The sequence below is a fragment of the Anomaloglossus baeobatrachus genome, chromosome 2 (genome assembly GCF_048569485.1).
Source record: "Anomaloglossus baeobatrachus isolate aAnoBae1 chromosome 2, aAnoBae1.hap1, whole genome shotgun sequence".
Taxonomy (NCBI): domain Eukaryota; kingdom Metazoa; phylum Chordata; class Amphibia; order Anura; family Aromobatidae; genus Anomaloglossus; species Anomaloglossus baeobatrachus.
Window position 1 is genome coordinate 157,347,317 of NC_134354.1, and position 17,110 is coordinate 157,364,426.

General features: G+C 44.2%; 1 protein-coding gene across 1 annotated transcript in view; it reads left to right on the forward strand.

Moving 5' to 3' along the window:
- Positions 1 to 17,110, forward strand: part of IL1RAPL1 (interleukin 1 receptor accessory protein like 1) — a 2,286,687-nt gene that overhangs the window by 2,017,038 nt on the left and 252,539 nt on the right. The window lies entirely within an intron of this gene.

Genomic DNA, 17,110 nt, shown 5'->3' on the forward strand with positions numbered 1-17,110 from the left:
CACCATGAATAATGCTCTTTGTACTTTTGGTACAAAGATAATGTTTAACCTGAAATCGGATAATTCATTATTGTTTAAACATTTTAACAGAACTTGAATTTAAGGCACAAATTTTGTTCAATAATTCCTTCAACCCAAAATTACCTAAAATATCACTGATGCTCTTTAAAGGATCATTGAACATAGAGCAATATAAATTCATGCAGGAAAGTTGATGAAATATCAGAGCAAGAGACCATTTTTTATAACGTAGATTAATACATTATGACAAGTTTTACTTTTGAATTTATCTTACATGTATTTTCTCTATGTAAGGATTCTTTTTCCTACACTTTAGCCCAACTTTACTTGTTTAATCACAGCCTAGGGATTTTGGAAGCAGACAGCTACACTCCTCAATCAATTTGATAAAGTAATTTTAATATTTATCAGTCTCCACTGAATATAATCTGTCACATTTAGGACCGCCATTAGTCTCAATGTTAGTTCTAATGTTAAAAGAATAAATAGGTTATGAGAGTTCTGCACTTGAGATATTGTTGAACAGTAATTGTGTTGAACAATACCTTAAAGAGCTTCTTTGTTGTCAGCCAGCTAAATGAAAAGTTCTGCATATGTTTTAATAGCTGTGAGAACATGCAAACACATACTGGATCATGAATAGGACATACCATAAGAACTAAATAAGAGAGCAGAAAAAAATATTTGATTGACCTGAAGTCCATCATTAGCAGCTGGCTTCATAAAAACTTTGATAAATTTTGTAACAATTCTGGCTCCATACAAGTGCGTGCTTAATCATGAATTCCTTCATGACCTTGGACATACCTGTACGTCTAAGGCCATGTCTGTCCCTTTAACGCAGGCTCACTAGAGAACCTGCATTTTTCCCCCGCACATGTTGGCTAATCTGATTAGCCAACATATGCAGCTAACAGACGCAGGTGAATCGGAGATCCATGCCTATTAACTAGTTAAATATCGATAACAATCACAGGGTGCTGGTGGGTTGTTATGACAGTTGGGGTCAGGTGATGACCACTGTCATTACAAAGTTTCTGTGAATGCCGGCCAAGCGCCGGCATTCACAGATCATCAGCATTTCTGCTGTTCAAAGGGATACTAAAGCATCTTTCTGAACAGCAGAAGTGAACAGCAAGTGTGAGCTTCAAGTCCACTAAAGTGACTAGTAAAAGCAATAAAAAGTAAAAAAAAGTTTTACAAATATGAAAAATATAAAAACAAAAGTTCACCACTTTTTTCCCATAGAAAATAAAACAAATAAAAAAAATACACATATTTGATATCATAGTGTTCTAAAATGCTCAATCTATTAAAACATAAAATAAATTAATCTGATTGGTAAAGAGCGTAGTGAAAAAAAAATCAAAATGCTAGAATTATGGGTTTTTTTTGTCACTGCAACAGTGCAATAAAATGCAATAAAAGGCAATCAAAATATCGTATCTACCCAAAAATGGTATAAATTAAAATAATAGCTCAAGGCACAAAAAATAAGCCCTCACACAGCTCCAGAATCAGAAAAATGAGACTGCTATGGGTCTCAGAAAATTACAACAAAAGGGTTATTCTTTTTATTGATATTTTTTTTTGTTTCCACTACTTAAATAAAAGTATAACTATATACCGTATTTTTCGGACTATAAGATGCACTTTTTTTCCCCCAAATGTTAGGTGAAAGTGGGGGGGTGTCTTATAGTCTGAATGTGGCTGCGGGGAATGAGGGTGCTGTGGTGGAGCGGGTCATTGGCAGCATGAGCAGGCTGTAGCAGCCTGCCGTGACCACGTGGGCCTGCTTATTTCATATGTATCCTCCCTCCCATAATCTCTTAGTGCTGAAGCCGGCACTGACAGGTTGGCAGGATGATGGGCGGGGGGTGCACGCATAATTAACAGTCGACCCGCATGATCACCCCTGGCGACTATAGCCTGGAGTGATCATGTGCGGCTGTATTCACTACCCCCCGCACATCATTATCAGCACAGGGTGCAGTGAAAAAGTATACTCACCCGTCACCGTTGTCACCGCAGCATCGCAATGTCCTCCTGTCTGTGGCCAGCTGATCTGTGTAGAGAATGGTGAGCACAGCTATGATGTCATCGCTGTGCGCACGGCTCCACACAGGTCAGCTGACATGCAGACAGGAGGACGAGTGATGCTGCAGGGGAATGGAGATGGCTCCACACTCCAGCGATGCTGCTGCCGGCACTGACAGGAGAAGGAGCGATGCTGCATGGAGCAAGGAAAGGTGAGTATAAATGTTTATTTTTTTGTGTGCCACAGGATACATGCCCTATGGCACGATGGGGGTATATAGCAGGATAGATGGGGAATATAGAAGGATGGGGGTATATACTAGGATAAGGGCATATACCAGGATGGCGCTATGTAGCAGGATGGGGGCTATACCATGATGGCGGTATATAGCAGGATAGGAATATATACCATGATGGCGGTAGATAGCAGGATGGGAATATATACCAGGATGGGGGACATATATACAAGGAAGGGGATCATATTAAAGGCAGTAGGAGCATTACCAGGATGGGGTACCTTTAGTAGAGAATTTGGGGACATTATCCCATAACAGTGTCAGCAGCAGATCCTCGACCCATAAGTGTGTCATGACCACATTTTTTGCTTAAAATTTTATTTTCCTATTTTCCTCCTCTAAAACCAGGGTGCGTCTTATTGTCAGGTGCGTCTTATAGTCCGAAAAATACGGTATGTTTGGTATCAACAAACTTTTTAGTGACCTGGGAAATCATATTGCAAGGTCAGTTTTAAAATACAGTGAGCATGGTAAATAAAAATCCCCCAAAACAATATTTTTTGGGGCAAATTTACCGCAATTGGAATTTGTTTCCCATTTTCCACTACAATATGTGGCAAAATGAATGGTGTCATTCAAAACTAGAACTAAACCCACAAAAAGCATGCCCTCAAGTGGCTATATTGACAGAAAATTAAAAAAGCAAAAATAAAAAACGTAAAATTACTGACTGGTGAAGGAGTTAAGTGAACACAATAATTATTGTGTAATGTTTTGGAATAATAGGTAGATTTTTCTAACTTTAGCCGTTTTTAAATTGCATAGTTATTCAATTATTCATAATGCTAAATCTATACAATTAGTTATGATGTTTCAATGAAAATTAACAAAAAATTAACTAAAAAAACACAAATATATTAGTGATGAAAAAGTCAACATAAGGAGTCCACCAAGAGTATTTGTCAGGACCATCTAGTAAAAACCATTATATTTTCAACATACTTTTTTAACCTCATAGCATATGAGCAATGGTTACTTGATGAATGGCATCCAACATAACATCACGACATGTATGTCTGGCAATGTTGGGGTTAGAAACATTTTAAAGAAACATAAACTGTATGTTCAAGTTCAACCATGTAATGTAGAAAGTATCGGTAAAACAATTTGGACTTTGACTCACCTTATACATTTTGTTTGCCTTGGATTCTAAAAAGTAAGGGTTGTTTCACTCTAAACATTTTGTTAATCTTGGAGTAAGCTCTATTTTTTCATATTTTTATCATGCCCCGTTTACATTGAGATATGTTGGAAATAAAAACAAGTTAAGAAAAGACACTTTGGTATGTCCAAGTTCAACCAAGAGATGATGAAGATATGAATGAAGAGGAGGAATATGGGTACATTTTAGAACTTCGTTGCAACCTATTGAAATAAAAGAATGTAAAACCCATATGGATTGAACCAATCAGCCATAAAAAGAAGAAAAAATATCAACCTGACCATATTCAAACCAAGATTTTTTTACAACAATGGTAATAATGGTCACATTGATATTACTAAGTACAGTTGCATTGGACCCAGCTCCTCATTGTCTGCAGTTAATACTCTTTCAACATAAGGGCTCACCTTTAATTGTTCAACTCTCTCATCTTTATTTTCACATTCCACAGTGCACAATCCACTTTACTTATAATATGTCTATAAAGAACAAATGGTTCCCTCTGCTCCACATCATAGCAAATTCATTTTCTTCTCATTGTAAGAAGTGAGACACTTTCTATTTCGGAGAAGGACAGTTGATTAGCATCATTAAGTGCATTATCTGCCTACACATTAATCATGCATTGATATGTCACTGTGGTTTAATAAAGTGTAGGGGATGAGAAATTACACTATTTAAATCCATCTCTCTTTTTACTTACAGTTGTATAAAATAATGAGGCTACTATATATGATATAGTGGCTTTATATTTCCTCATACTCCTAGTGGTTTATTCAATTGATCGGCTTTTCTTTCCAGTCCAAGTCATTACTTCCTTATAAAAGCATTTATTAAAAAACTATTTGAAGATATATTTAGAAAAAGGATAATCTTAATGAATACCTAACTTAAAATGCAAGCCCTGAAGACTATACTAATTGGATCACTAGTTAAAGAGCGTGCAATTTCATCCCATTCAGTTAAAAATTAAAAAGAAGGCAACATATATGAAAGTTATTCTATTTGTATATTAGAGAGGACACTATTCAGAGTTCTGCAAAAGTTTTTATTCCAAACGGTGAACTCTCAAAAGAAACAAATACACATATAATACATGATTTCTTTTTTCTTTAATTTGTATTCATTTTTTTCTTAACATTTTTCTTTATTGATTTGTTTTACTGTGGACAACCAGTTCCTCCTCACTATGCTTTGTTCTTTTAGCCTCAAAGAACTTGCTCTCTTTTGGTTCTACTCCTACCTCTCAGACAACTATCATTAGCCGGCTCTTTCTCCTTTCGTCTTAGTTTCATTATTGGGGTTCCTCAAGGTTCAGTCCTAGGCCCCCTCTTCTTATTTCTATTGGTGGCCTTATGCATAAATGATAAGCAGCTTTGGTTTCCAGTACCATCTATGTGCTGATGACACCAAATTATAGACAACTCATGCTGACATTCCTCTCATTTTCATACAAAATACAAAGGATGGTCTGCTCGTTACCTGAAAGTGAATCTCTCCAAAACTAAACTTCTAGTGTTTCCTTCCTGTACTAACCTACCCATACCTGACATTTCAATTGCTTTCAGTGATTCAGCCATAACTCCCAAGAAGCAAGCTCATTGTTTTCGGGTCATATTTGACAGAACTATCCTTTATTCCCTATATCCAATTACTGACTCATATCAACTGCATATTAAAAACATTTCCAGAATCCTACCTTTTCTCACCTTTTAAAACACAAAAACTCTTAAGGACACTTTACACCCAGAGATAAATCTGCAGCAGATCTGTGGTTGCAGTGAAATTGTGGAAAATCAGTGCCAGGTTTGTGGCTGTGCACAAATGGAACAATATGTCCATGATTTCACTGCAACCACAGATCTGCCAAAGATTTATCTCTGTGTGTAAAGGGGCCTTTACTATCAATCTTATTCTTCTTGTTTGTACTATGTAAATAATAGGTCTCTCTCTTACCAAACTTTCTCCTCTCCAACCCATCTCAAATGCTGCAGCTTGGATCATATTTCTATCAAGCCACTACACCAATGCCTGCAACTTGTGCCACTCAACTCATTGTACTGGCTACCTATCCACAACAGAGTAAAATATAAATGTATCACTTTGACCCAAAAGCCTCTCTACATTTCTGAACTACTCTACATATCTTCCTTTATCTCTGTCTAACACCTTACCTATTCTATCTCTTCTACAATTGATCTAAGTCTAAAATCCTTCATAACCCAAATCTCCCACTTCCATCTCCACTACTCATGCTGCTCCAATTCTCTGGAATACACTACCCCGGACAGTTGGATTAATACCTAGCTCTCACAGTTTTGATTGTGCTTTAAAAACACATCTCTATAAACAGACCAATCATCTCACTATGTGAATCTAACTCTTCCCGGTTCCTTCTTTCTAAATTTTACTCCTATTCATCTGTTTGCACATCCTTCCTGCACACAATAGCACTGGGTAATTGTACTAAGGATAATACTGGCCGAAGATGGCTCATGCAGCTTTATATGAAAACCCATATTTAATATAATGAATAGAGATGAGCGAACCGGTCCCGGTTCGGCTCGAGGCGGTTCGCCGAACGGGGGGTCTGGCTCGAGTTCGGCTCGTCGAACGTTCGACGAACCGAACTCGAGCCCATAGGAAACAATGGCAGGCAATCACAAACACAGTAAAACACCTAGAAAACACCCTCAAAGGTGTCCAAAAGGTGACAAACAACTCACAACACAACACAAACACATGGGAAAGTGACAAGGACATGTACTCATGCGAAAACAAAACAGCTGGACAAGGAAAAAGAGGAGGACACACAGATATAGGCATGGCACGCCCTTCTAAAGTCATGTAAAACACCGCAAGGTGACTCCAAGCGGAGTCTCCCTTTTTTCCAAAAATTGGGCCCCACACACCCACCCCTTCAGTGGCAGCAGTTGTGCCCCAGTTGTACACTTCACAGCTAGATTTGCATCAAGCACATTCAAAAATACGCCATTCTTATCCGTCCCCAGGATGACACCGGGGTAGGTAGCAAAGTCTTTCCTGATCCCAGCTCTGTTCATCTTGGCTTCTTTTAAAAACACAGCAAGCAAGGGTTACTCCAAGCGGAGTCTCCCTTTTTTCCAAAAATTGGGCCCCACACACACCCACCCCTTCAGTGGCAGCAGTTGTGCCCCAGTTGTACACTTCACAGCTAGATTTGCATCAAGCACATTCAAAAATACGCTATTCTTAACCGTCCCCAGGATGACACCGGGGTAGGTAGCAAAGTCTTTCCTGATCCCAGCTCTGTTCATCTTGGCTTCTTTTAAAAACACAGCAAGCAAGGGTTACTCCAAGCGGAGTCTCCCTTTTTTCCAAAAATTGGGCCACACAGACACCCACCCCATCAGTGGCAGCACTTGGGCCCTAGTTGCAAACAGGATGTTTTGATTTGCATCAAGCACATTCAAAAATACGCTATTCTTAGCCGTCCACAGGATGACACCGGGGTAGGTAGCAAAGTCTTTCCTGATCCCAGCTCTGTTCATCTTGGCTTCTTTTAAAAACACAGCAAGCAAGGGTTACTCCAAGCGGAGTCTCCCTTTTTTCCAAAAATTGGGCCACACAGACACCCACCCCATCAGTGGCAGCACTTGGGCCCTAGTTGCAAACAGGATGTTTTGATTTGCATCAAGCACATTCAAAAATACGCTATTCTTAGCCGTCCCCAGGATGACACTGGGGTAGGTAGCAAAGTCTTTGCTGACCCATGACTTGTTCATCTTGGCTTCTTTTAAAAACAATGTAAGCAAGGGTTACTCCAAGCGGAGTCTCCCCTTTTTTCCAAAAATTGGGCCCCACACACACCCACCCATTCAGTGGCAGCAGTTGTGCCCCAGTTGTACACTTCACAGCTAGATTTGCATCAAGCACATTCAAAAATACGCCATTCTTATCCGTCCCCAGGATGACACCGGGGTAGGTAGCAAAGTCTTTCCTGATCCCAGCTCTGTTCATCTTGGCTTCTTTTAAAAACACAGCAAGCAAGGGTTACTCCAAGCGGAGTCTCCCTTTTTTCCAAAAATTGGGCCACACAGACACCCACCACATCAGTGGCAGCACTTGGGCCCTAGTTGCAAACAGGATGTTTTGATTTGCATCAAGCACATTCAAAAATACGCTATTCTTAGCCGTCCCCAGGATGACACCGGAGTAGGTAGCAAAGTCTTTGCTGACCCATGACTTGTTCATCTTGGCTTCTTTTAAAAACAATGTAAGCAAGGGTTACTCCAAGCGGAGTCTCCCTTTTTTCCAAAAATTGGGCCACACAGACACCCACCCCATCAGTGGCAGCACTTGGGCCCTAGTTGCAAACAGGATGTTTTGATTTGCATCAAGCACATTCAAAAATACGCTATTCTTAGCCGTCCCCAGGATGACACCGGGGTAGGTAGCAAAGTCTTTCCTGATCCCAGCTCTGTTCATCTTGGCTTCTTTTAAAAACACAGCAAGCAAGGGTTACTCCAAGCGGAGTCTCCCTTTTTTCCAAAAATTGGGCCACACAGACACCCACCCCATCAGTGGCAGCACTTGGGCCCTAGTTGCAAACAGGATGTTTTGATTTGCATCAAGCACATTCAAAAATACGCTATTCTTAGCCGTCCCCAGGATGACACCGGGGTAGGTAGCAAAGTCTTTCCTGATCCCAGCTCTGTTCATCTTGGCTTCTTTTAAAAACACAGCAAGCAAGGGTTACTCCAAGCGGAGTCTCCCTTTTTTCCAAAAATTGGGCCACACAGACACCCACCCCATCAGTGGCAGCACTTGGGCCCTAGTTGCAAACAGGATGTTTTGATTTGCATCAAGCACATTCAAAAATACGCTATTCTTAGCCGTCCCCAGGATGACACCGGGGTAGGTAGCAAAGTCTTTCCTGATCCCAGCTCTGTTCATCTTGGCTTCTTTTAAAAACACAGCAAGCAAGGGTTACTCCAAGCGGAGTCTCCCTTTTTTCCAAAAATTGGGCCACACAGACACCCACCCCATCAGTGGCAGCACTTGGGCCCTAGTTGCAAACAGGATGTTTTGATTTGCATCAAGCACATTCAAAAATACGCTATTCTTAGCCGTCCCCAGGATGACACCGGGGTAGGTAGCAAAGTCTTTCCTGATCCCAGCTCTGTTCATCTTGGCTTCTTTTAAAAACACAGCAAGCAAGGGTTACTCCAAGCGGAGTCTCCCTTTTTTCCAAAAATTGGACCACACAGACACCCACCCCATCAGTGGCAGCACTTGGGCCCTAGTTGCAAACAGGATGTTTTGATTTGCATCAAGCACATTCAAAAATACGCTATTCTTAGCCGTCCCCAGGATGACACCGGGGTAGGTAGCAAAGTCTTTCCTGATCCCAGCTCTGTTCATCTTGGCTTCTTTTAAAAACACAGCAAGCAAGGGTTACTCCAAGCGGAGTCTCCCTTTTTTCCAAAAATTGGGCCACACAGACACCCACCCCATCAGTGGCAGCACTTGGGCCCTAGTTGCAAACAGGATGTTTTGATTTGCATCAAGCACATTCAAAAATACGCTATTCTTAGCCGTCCCCAGGATGACACCGGGGTAGGTAGCAAAGTCTTTCCTGATCCCAGCTCTGTTCATCTTGGCTTCTTTTAAAAACACAGCAAGCAAGGGTTACTCCAAGCGGAGTCTCCCTTTTTTCCAAAAATTGGGCCACACAGACACCCACCCCATCAGTGGCAGCACTTGGGCCCTAGTTGCAAACAGGATGTTTTGATTTGCATCAAGCACATTCAAAAATACGCTATTCTTAGCCGTCCCCAGGATGACACTGGGGTAGGTAGCAAAGTCTTTGCTGACCCATGACTTGTTCATCTTGGCTTCTTTTAAAAACAATGTAAGCAAGGGTTACTCCAAGCGGAGTCTCCCCTTTTTTCCAAAAATTGGGCCCCACACACACCCACCCATTCAGTGGCAGCAGTTGTGCCCCAGTTGTACACTTCACAGCTAGATTTGCATCAAGCACATTCAAAAATACGCCATTCTTATCCGTCCCCAGGATGACACCGGGGTAGGTAGCAAAGTCTTTCCTGATCCCAGCTCTGTTCATCTTGGCTTCTTTTAAAAACACAGCAAGCAAGGGTTACTCCAAGCGGAGTCTCCCTTTTTTCCAAAAATTGGGCCACACAGACACCCACCACATCAGTGGCAGCACTTGGGCCCTAGTTGCAAACAGGATGTTTTGATTTGCATCAAGCACATTCAAAAATACGCTATTCTTAGCCGTCCCCAGGATGACACCGGGGTAGGTAGCAAAGTCTTTGCTGACCCATGACTTGTTCATCTTGGCTTCTTTTAAAAACAATGTAAGCAAGGGTTACTCCAAGCGGAGTCTCCCTTTTTTCCAAAAATTGGGCCACACAGACACCCACCCCATCAGTGGCAGCACTTGGGCCCTAGTTGCAAACAGGATGTTTTGATTTGCATCAAGCACATTCAAAAATACGCTATTCTTAGCCGTCCCCAGGATGACACCGGGGTAGGTAGCAAAGTCTTTCCTGATCCCAGCTCTGTTCATCTTGGCTTCTTTTAAAAACACAGCAAGCAAGGGTTACTCCAAGCGGAGTCTCCCTTTTTTCCAAAAATTGGGCCACACAGACACCCACCCCATCAGTGGCAGCACTTGGGCCCTAGTTGCAAACAGGATGTTTTGATTTGCATCAAGCACATTCAAAAATACGCTATTCTTAGCCGTCCCCAGGATGACACCGGGGTAGGTAGCAAAGTCTTTCCTGATCCCAGCTCTGTTCATCTTGGCTTCTTTTAAAAACACAGCAAGCAAGGGTTACTCCAAGCGGAGTCTCCCTTTTTTCCAAAAATTGGGCCACACAGACACCCACCCCATCAGTGGCAGCACTTGGGCCCTAGTTGCAAACAGGATGTTTTGATTTGCATCAAGCACATTCAAAAATACGCTATTCTTAGCCGTCCCCAGGATGACACCGGGGTAGGTAGCAAAGTCTTTCCTGATCCCAGCTCTGTTCATCTTGGCTTCTTTTAAAAACACAGCAAGCAAGGGTTACTCCAAGCGGAGTCTCCCTTTTTTCCAAAAATTGGGCCACACAGACACCCACCCCATCAGTGGCAGCACTTGGGCCCTAGTTGCAAACAGGATGTTTTGATTTGCATCAAGCACATTCAAAAATACGCTATTCTTAGCCGTCCACAGGATGACACCGGGGTAGGTAGCAAAGTCTTTCCTGATCCCAGCTCTGTTCATCTTGGCTTCTTTTAAAAACACAGCAAGCAAGGGTTACTCCAAGCGGAGTCTCCCTTTTTTCCAAAAATTGGGCCACACAGACACCCACCCCATCAGTGGCAGCACTTGGGCCCTAGTTGCAAACAGGATGTTTTGATTTGCATCAAGCACATTCAAAAATACGCTATTCTTAGCCGTCCCCAGGATGACACCGGGGTAGGTAGCAAAGTCTTTCCTGATCCCAGCTCTGTTCATCTTGGCTTCTTTTAAAAACACAGCAAGCAAGGGTTACTCCAAGCGGAGTCTCCCTTTTTTCCAAAAATTGGGCCACACAGACACCCACCCCATCAGTGGCAGCACTTGGGCCCTAGTTGCAAACAGGATGTTTTGATTTGCATCAAGCACATTCCAAATCCACAAGCATTTACTCTCCCCAGGATGACACAGGGGTAGTAAATTCCTTCTGGATCCATGACTTGTTCATTTTGATGAACGTCAGTCTGTCCACATTGTCACTGGACAGACGCGTGCGCTTATCTGTCAGCACACACCCAGCAGCACTGAATACACGTTCAGAGACAACGCTGGCAGCTGGACACGACAAAATCTCCAAGGCGTAAGTTGCGAGCTCTGGCCATTTTTGTAGGTTTGAAGCCCAAAAGGAGCAAGGCTCCAGTTGCACAGTCATGGCATCGATGTTCATTTGGAGATACTCCTGTATCATCCTCTCCAGCCGTTGACTATGTGTCAGACTTGTTGTCTCTGGTGGCCTTGCAAAAGAGGGTCTAAAAAAATTATGAAAAGATTCCATAAAATTGCTGTTACCGGCACCAGAAAAGGTCCTACTGGTACGGGTAGACTGTTGAAGATGACGAGACCGTCCCATGTTTGTCAAGTTACAACTGGGAGATTCACTCCCTGCACCTGCACGGTTGTTTGGTGGAAAAGCCGAGCTAAGATCTAGTAACAGCTTCTGCTGATACTCCTGCATACGTGCGTCCCTTTCTATGGCTGGAATTATGTCACAAAATTTGGACTTGTACCGGGGATCTAATAGTGTGGCAATCCAGTAGTCATCATCACTTCTAATTTTGACAATACGACTGTCATGTTGGAGGTAGTGCAACAAAAAGGCACTCATGTGTCTTGCGCAGCCATGCGGACCAAGTCCATGCTGTGTTTGTGGCATAGAGGTGCTACCCGTTCTTTCTTCCTCTGACATCTGACCCCAACCTCTTTCAACTGAAATTTGACCAAGGTCTCCCTCATCCGCTGAGTCTTCCATGTCCATGGACAGTTCGTCCTCCATTTCTTCATGTTCTCCTGCACCTTGCTCAACATTTCGCCTGCTACTATGCGCCCTTGTCGATCCCTGTCCCCCATGGTCCCATGCCTGCTGCGTTGGTGATGATGAACGTCTGGACCTTCGTGATGTTGTTGTCCCTTGCGCATATGAATCCTCCTGTAGTTCCTCCCCTTCATGTTGTCCCACCCCCTGACTCCGAATAGTGTTTAGCGTGTGCTCCAGCATGTAAATGACTGGAATCGTCATGCTGATAATGGCATTGTCAGAGCTAAACATATTCGTCGCCATGTCGAAACTGTGCAGAAGGGTGCATAGGTCCTTGATCTGAGACCACTCCATCAGGGTGATCTGCCCCACCTCTGTATCTCGTTGGCCCAGGCTATACGTCATGACGTATTGCACCAGGGCTCTGCGGTGCTGCCACAGTCGCTGTAACATGTGGAGAGTTGAATTCCAGCGTGTCGCCACATCGCATTTCAGGCGATGAACCGGCAGGCCGAAAGACTTCTGGAGCGATGCAAGTCGCTCTGCTGCGGCGCTTGAACGGCGGAAGTGAGCTGACAGTTTTCGTGCCCTGTTCAGAAGGCCATCTAGGCCGGGATAGTGTGTTAAAAATTGCTGCACGACAAGGTTCAACACGTGAGCCATACAAGGTACGTGTGTCACCTTGCCCAGGCGAAGTGCCGCACCCAGGTTTGCAGCATTGTCGCACACGGCCTTACCAGGCTGCAGTTTGAGTGGAGACAACCATTTATTAAACTCGGACCGCAAAGCTGACCACAACTCCTCAGCTGTGTGACTCTTATTACCAAGACATGTCAAGCTAAAGACCGCCTGATGCCGTTGCGCTCTGCTGCCAGCATAGTAATGAGGGGTGCGTGATTCCTTCTGCGCAGTGAGAACGCTGGTGGCCTGACCAGGCAGGCTTGGGGCGGAGGTGGAGGACCCAGATGAGGTGGAGGATGCAGAAGCAGTGGCGGAACTTGGACAGACAGAGGATTGACACACAAGTCGTGGGGACGGCAAGACTTGTGCAGCAGACCCTTCACCATCTATCACCATAGTTACCCAGTGCCCAGTCAGCGACATGTAACGTCCCTGTCCATGCTTACTGGTCCAAGTATCGGTGGTGAAATGCACCCGTTCACACACAGAGTTTCTCAAGGAAGCGGTGATGTTGTGTGCGACATGCTGGTGTAGCGCGGGCACACCTTTCTTAGAGAAGTAGTGGCGACTAGGCATCTGGTACTGGGGCACAGCGACAGACATAAGGTCTCTAAAATCCTGTGTGTCCACTAGGCGGAAAGGCAGCATTTCGGTAGCCAACAGCTTACAGAGGGATAGAGTCAACCTCTTAGCTTTGTCATGGGTCGGAGGAAGTGGCCTTTTATTTGACCACATCTGAGGGACAGAGATCTGGCTGCTGTGTGTAGACGGTGTTGAGTAGGGTGTCCCTGGAAAAATGCAGGTTTGTGAGGAAAGTGCAGGCGGAGACATGATGTTGCCTTCATCCAACGTTGGTGCTATCGATGTCTGAGAGAGCTGTACACACTCACTTGTTTCCCCTTCCAAACCAACTGACGACCTTACAAGCAAACTGCCTGTTGCGGTTACAGTGGTGGAAGTTTTGCGTGGAAAAACAGGTGTGGCAGCTGTCTTCACAGTCCTAGAAGATGAAGAGCGCGCGGATGCAGTGGAAGGGGCGGGCGGTGGATGGTTCGCTCCGCTAGGCCGCATTGCAGCACGGTGAGCTTCCCACCGGGACTTATGATATTTATTCATGTGACGATTCATGGAAGAAGTTGTCAAACTGCTGAGCTTTTGACCTCTACTAAGAGAATCATGACAAATGTTACATATCACATGAGTTGGGCGATCTTTTTCGATGTGAAAAAAGGACCAGGCTAGGCAAGGCTTAGAGGCCATGCGACCTGTTGATCCACCCCGAATAATGCTCATAGGCAGAGTGGTGGCTGAGGATGCAGTTGTAGACGTGCTACCAGTGCTCCGACTCTGTCCAGGAAGGCGCAAGGTAACTTCGTCGTCGGTTGCATCCTCCTCCACCGCCTCTGTTGACCTCCTCGAGTGCCTGACTGGGGGTTGACAGTAGGTGGGATCTAGAACGTCATCATCAATTGTTGTGTTTGCACTCCCCTCCCCCTCAGACCGAGCCTCTTCTTGCCCTGACGGAATATTTAAGTTGTCATCCCAATCGGGTATCTGCGTCTCATCTTCATCAGTATGTTCCTCATTGTCTATAACCACAGGTGTTACAGTTTGTGACAAAGGGTCAACATTATGCTCAGAAACTTGGTCCTCACGGCCTGAATCTGAGTCACAAAGGTTCTGGGCATCACTGCAGACCATTTCCTGTTCTGTACTCACTGTAGCTTGGGAGCAGACCTCTGATTCCCAGGCTATAGTGTGACTGAACAGCTCTGCAGACTCAGCCATCTCAGTTCCACCATACTGTGCAGGGCTGATGGAGACTTCAGAGCTGGGAGAAATCAAGTGTGATTGGGATGACAACTCAGAGGACTGGTGTTTTTTGGATGCGGTACTTGAAGTGGCTGAGAGGGCACTTGTTGGACCACTTGAGATCCATTCAAGCATTTTCCTTTTTTGCCCATCATCTACCTTTCTTCCTGTTGTTCGTGTCCGTAAAAAAGGGAGCACATCGGATTGTCCACGGTAAGTAGTAGACATCTTACTTTTGCTGGTAGATGGTCTATCTTCAGCAGATGATAATGGAGCTTTGCCACCTTCCCCACGGACAAAACCTTTTTTGCCTTTTCCACCACGCCTCTTCCCCTTTCCACCAGCATCTGTCATTTTGCCACTCATGTTGATTGCGACAAGATTGTGGACTGAAAATGTGGTAGTAAAAATTGAGAGGTGGTGAAGATTGCAGTGGTGGTCTAGCTTTATTAACAGCAGAATAATAAAGAATAAATATCCCTGACAATGCAACTTAGTTATAATTAGTTGGAGTGTGCAACGCAGGCAGACGTGCTGCAAATGTCTTTGCACTAGTGGGACTATAGCAAAGTCCAATAGCCACGTATAGGATGCCACTAGGTACACTGAGTGTTTGCTAGTATAATGGCTTGGTTAGAATGAGTTGTAGTGTGCAACGCAGGCAGACGCGCTCTGCAAATGTCTTTGCACTAGTGGGACTATAGCAAAGTCCAATAGCCACGTATAGGATGCCACTAGGTACACTGAGTGTTTGCTAGTATAATGGCTTGGTTAGAATGAGTTGTAGTGTGCAACGCAGGCAGACGCGCTCTGCAAATGTCTTTGCACTAGTGGGACTATAGCAAAGTCCAATAGCCACGTATAGGATGCCACTAGGTACACTGAGTGTTTGCTAGTATAATGGCTTGGTTAGAATGAGTTGTAGTGTGCAACGCAGGCAGACGCGCTCTGCAAATGTCTTTGCACTAGTGGGACTATAGCAAAGTCCAATAGCCACGTATAGGATGCCACTAGGTACACTGAGTGTTTGCTAGTATAATGGCTTGGTTAGAATGAGTTGTAGTGTGCAACGCAGGCAGACGCGCTCTGCAAATGTCTTTGCACTAGTGGGACTATAGCAAAGTCCAATAGCCACGTATAGGATGCCACTAGGTACACTGAGTGTTTGCTAGTATAATGGCTTGGTTAGAATGAGTTGTAGTGTGCAACGCAGGCAGACGCGCTCTGCAAATGTCTTTGCACTAGTGGGACTATAGCAAAGTCCAATAGCCACGTATAGGATGCCACTAGGTACACTGAGTGTTTGCTAGTATAATGGCTTGGTTAGAATGAGTTGTAGTGTGCAACGCAGGCAGACGCGCTCTGCAAATGTCTTTGCACTAGTGGGACTATAGCAAAGTCCAATAGCCACGTATAGGATGCCACTAGGTACACTGAGTGTTTGCTAGTATAATGGCTTGGTTAGAATGAGTTGTAGTGTGCAACGCAGGCAGACGCGCTCTGCAAATGTCTTTGCACTAGTGGGACTATAGCAAAGTCCAATAGCCACGTATAGGATGCCACTAGGTACACTGAGTGTTTGCTAGTATAATGGCTTGGTTAGAATGAGTTGTAGTGTGCAACGCAGGCAGACGCGCTCTGCAAATGTCTTTGCACTAGTGGGACTATAGCAAAGTCCAATAGCCACGTATAGGATGCCACTAGGTACACTGAGTGTTTGCTAGTATAATGGCTTGGTTAGAATGAGTTGTAGTGTGCAACGCAGGCAGACGCGCTCTGCAAATGTCTTTGCACTAGTGGGACTATAGCAAAGTCCAATAGCCACGTATAGGATGCCACTAGGTACACTGAGTGTTTGCTAGTATAATGGCTTGGTTAGAATGAGTTGTAGTGTGCAACGCAGGCAGACGCGCTCTGCAAATGTCTTTGCACTAGTGGGACTATAGCAAAGTCCAATAGCCACGTATAGGATGCCACTAGGTACACTGAGTGTTTGCTAGTATAATGGCTTGGTTAGAATGAGTTGTAGTGTGCAACGCAGGCAGACGCGCTCTGCAAATGTCTTTGCACTAGTGGGACTATAGCAAAGTCCAATAGCCACGTATAGGATGCCACTAGGTACACTGAGTGTTTGCTAGTATAATGGCTTGGTTAGAATGAGTTGTAGTGTGCAACGCAGGCAGACGCGCTCTGCAAATGTCTTTGCACTAGTGGGACTATAGCAAAGTCCAATAGCCACGTATAGGATGCCACTAGGTACACTGAGTGTTTGCTAGTATAATGGCTTGGTTAGAATGAGTTGTAGTGTGCAACGCAGGCAGACGCGCTCTGCAAATGTCTTTGCACTAGTGGGACTATAGCAAAGTCCAATAGCCACGTATAGGATGCCACTAGGTACACTGAGTGTTTGCTAGTATAATGGCTTGGTTAGAATGAGTTGTAGTGTGCAACGCAGGCAGACGCGCTCTGCAAATGTCTTTGCACTAGTGGGACTATAGCAAAGTCCAATAGCCACGTATAGGATGCCACTAGGTACACTGAGTGTTTGCTAGTAT